This window comes from Haplochromis burtoni, unplaced genomic scaffold (assembly GCF_018398535.1).
Source record: "Haplochromis burtoni strain Fernald_Lab_line unplaced genomic scaffold, NCSU_Asbu1 Contig_1268, whole genome shotgun sequence".
Lineage (NCBI taxonomy): Eukaryota > Metazoa > Chordata > Actinopteri > Cichliformes > Cichlidae > Haplochromis > Haplochromis burtoni.
Window position 1 is genome coordinate 27,107 of NW_024583629.1, and position 4,310 is coordinate 31,416.

A 4,310-nucleotide genomic window follows, 5' to 3' on the forward strand; every position below is an offset into this window, starting at 1 on the left:
TGTAGGGTAAAGAGATAATCCAGAAAAATGAGCAAACTAAATTATATTTGAAGCTGTCACACTTGAAGTGTTACATTCTATATGTTTTTCCTTAATTTAAGATTAACTTGTTGATTTGCAGAAACTAAAGCAGGTTAATTTTTAATTAATCTTTGCAAACTTCTCACTGCTGAGCAATAAAAAGCACTAAAAACATGCTTTCTCGGTTTGTGCATGTAAATTGAACTGATTGTGACATATTTCTCTATGGCATAATTTGTTTAAATAACTCTCACACATTTCACTTCAGAAACATTACAATTTCATATTCTACACTTTTGCACAGAACATCAAAGTAGCTCTTCCATCATTTATCTTGTGTTTAGAACAAAATACATTTCATTGTCCAATCAAAAATTCATTGTTTGCTCTGTTGTTGTTCTGTTAGCAGGAGAAAGACAAGAGAAAGGTAGAGGCATGAAAAAAATGTAAATCCAGGAGTCAGACAGGGAAAACTAAAAAGAGAAAACAAAGAAAATGGGCAGTGAAAAAGGAAGGCGGAGGAGATGACAGAGGAAAGGAGAGCTTGCACAAAGTGAAACCAAATATTCCGTCTTCTGTTTCCTCAAGCGGCTCATGCCTCTCCTTCCATTAACCTCCACGATGACAAGAAGAAAACAAACGGATACTTCCCCCCTCCCTCCATTGCACCCAGTGGTGGATGTGCTGCCGAGGTGGGGAACGGATCACAGGCGACACAGATTAGGAGTCAACAGGGTTCCCTTCATCTGGCTGGATGCAGCTGGAGGGCAGATTAGACAACCCAAGCATCGGTGAGGAAGGGGGCGCTCGATGGTATCGCAGCCTCTCAAACTTAACTTCCTCGCTGGGAACTCTGCAGACTACCGTGAAATTGATCAAACTCCCCTAAAAGATGTTGCAGTATGTGTGAGTGATATGTCAAAGGATAACTACTGTATGTAGCTGCCTGCAGGTCATGACAAACCTTTGAATGCCTGTCATCACTGCATTTTGTTAACAGGGTAAAATCAGTTAAGTTGGTCCTTTTAACCCCCATTATTCCATCTGTATTTTTTGGCTCTACAACTTAGTTTTACTGCTAAAAACTTACAAATAGATTCACTTTTGTACATTCACATTTTTCAAAATACATAATTATTTAAAAATAGAACTTCATTTTTATGAATTGACGCAACTGATGATGGATTACATATATACGTTCAGGTTAAGCCACAAAAAAGTCATCTTATCAGAAGTCACCAGTTGATTACCACACCACATTAAACACTGCATGGTGTGATACTAATGGGATCTCCTAGACCCATTAAAATTGCAACAGCTTTATAAGCAGCATAAACAAAAGTAAAAATGGAAGCAGTAAAACAAAAATCAACTTTAATCAAAGTAAATTTAGTGAAATGAAACTATAAAAACAACCTGCCTGATTCCAAAGGAAATTAACAAAAGCAACAGGATCAATAATGGGTAGTATTCGCTTCCATTACTGGACAGCCAAACGTGCCATGGTGATGAAATATAACTTGTTACCATTCAGCTGCAGCTTTGGCAAGCAAGGTCACTGTGACTATGTCTTTTCTATTGAAATATATCAAATCTCTGGCTAGGCGAGCATTAAGGCATAAACACTGGATGTGTGCATAATACATAAGTCTAGTATAGAAACCTACAAATGCAATTCACCACAAAACAATCTCTAAATAATCCTTTCAACTGAATAAAACAATGATCCAAAAAATTGTGCAGTAGGATCACATCCAATTGTTTAGATGTTTATAGTGCTAATACTTTCATAACTTTCTGTGCCTTCTCAAGCTTTATTACTGGCTTTGGGCAATTATTACTTTCTGGCTTTGGGCTACAAGTGTTGCTGTGATAAGATTGATTAATTTTCATGATATAATTAGAATACCAATAAAATATAAAGAAAAAAATAAAAACACAAATTAAAGACCTCAATTAAACAGTAAATTAAAAAAGTGGAAGAAAAGGTCATTCAGTGAACTGAAATCTAAATCTAACACAATATCAACCTTACATTTAAAATAAATGCCTGTATTGTTGCATGAGGGGGTAAAGTTTTCTGTAAATATACTTCTCGCAGCAAAACTGAAAGAGATGTTAGACAACGTGTTCATATGCATGTACAGTAAGTGATGCAGCGTGTGGTCGGGATTACATTAATAATCCATGGCCATTCACCATTTGGATGGACTCATCAGCTGATGGAGGAATTCAAATAACACCAATGATGGATTCACTTGGCACCTAATATATACACACTACAGTAGCTACCAATTAGATATTCAGACCACAGAAATGTTGCATTGAAATGGCATGTCTTGAATTACAGCACTTTTCAATCACAACTAATGCAGTCGCTCCACATTTCTTCCTAGCCCTCAGAGTAATATTCTTGCGCACGAATAAAATCCTAAAGTCAGCTACGGTCACACTGTGGTCAGGTAAGTATGAGCGTGTCAACATTGCCGCTATATGAGCTATACTTCCTGTGATCCCTCTAGGTTTAAGTAGCTTTCATATTATTGTCCAAACACATTGCATTCCCTATGATGACCCCTGGAACAGTTCCAGCACTGAAACTGTCATCACCACCCTAGCGCCTTCTGGATTACAGGCTTTGCTCTAAGCAGTAAAACTGTCAGGGTGATCAACTGGGGAAGATTCGCTATTGCCAAGACTGTAATGCAAAAAACCCCCAAAAAACACTAATAGACTTGTAAAAGTTGAATTTACAAAGTTTGCAAAACAAAAAAAAATGATCAATTTCCCTTTCATTATTCACAGTGATGGAGAAAAAAAACTTTATAAAGGTAAAAGAGTTAACAACTTGATAACAACAACAACTTGCCATCACCACCAGTCTGTTCCTGGAGTGGTATTACCCAGGCTGCAGACAAAATCAGTCTTTTTGAGAGGAGTAACATAATAAGTAATCCTTCCCTCTGACTTTTTGTAAACATTATGTGGAACAGATAGCATTCCTCAAGATATTCTCATACAGAAATGCTCCAGTTAAAAGAAAAGTAGGTCATCACTATTCCAAAACAAAGTTATTTGGATTTGTGCTCATGTCTTGGTCTGGGATCGCTCCTTGATTGTTTTAATAGAGAAACAGGAGTTCCTGGTCTTTTGCTGTAGTTCTGCTCCAACAATTTTATTTTACTTGACTTTACTGACTGTGACCTCCACTTCTTCCAGTCACGCATCCACTATCTTTATCAGGCTGACTTTTTAATGAACACATATCTAAAGTGGCCTGACAAGCAAGAGCACACTTTGTGTTGACTGGCACTTTGACTTTGAAATGTAAGATACAATTGCTTGCTGTAAATTTATGATTTACACCTTTTTTTAGCCATTTATCATTTTTAACTGCAAAAGGTATCATACTGAAATACTGCCATTGCAGCTGAAAGATGCATCATTAATTCATTTCAGGCCCATTTGCAAAGAAAGACATGATCTGAGGCCTGCAAAAATAAATAAATAGATAGATAAATACATTTTGACCTTAACCTTAGCAGACATAAAACAGCTAAAAGGCAACAACAAGCACCCTTATTATTTTTTTTGAACTTGGCAAAAAAAAAGAAAAAAAGAAAAGAAAATACCCATATATATTAAACATATGTAAAACAAAAAATTTAATCCAGGTACTTTTCTGCTTCCTGTGCTTTTTTATATTGTCAGATGATGTGTTATCATCTCACAATACATTAGGCATTCAACAACCTCTAGAGAATACTGTATCTTTACAAAGGATTATAAGAAAAGGAGTTGTGTAGGTAAGGACTGAAATTAGTGTGTTAGCTGTACCACCTATTGTGCATTTGTTTCTAAAGCAAATGCATCTGTATATTGACACTAAGACTGGTACTTGACACAATTAGGTTATTTTGTTTGAAATCACAGACACAAAGAAAGTAGGGGATTCATAGTTAGAATATGTTCATGAAATTGTTCTAACCTGTTTAAACCTAACACTCAAATACTGCTTGTTGTTGATATTTTCTTGGTTATGGCAATACTAGGTCGTCACATTATAAACAACTGAAAAGGACATCTCAATGCCACATTCAAATTCACTGGGTAGCCTAATCTCAATTTTTAAACATGTCAGGAAGGGGCACATTTGAAACAAAAACATATTTTTTTTTCCTGGTTAATGGTTTCTAAACAGGCAAAAACAAATGTAAACAAAACTCATCAGTAAGTGAAAGCAAAAGAAACAAAGTCTGAAACACAATATCAACCACATCTTCTGGTTA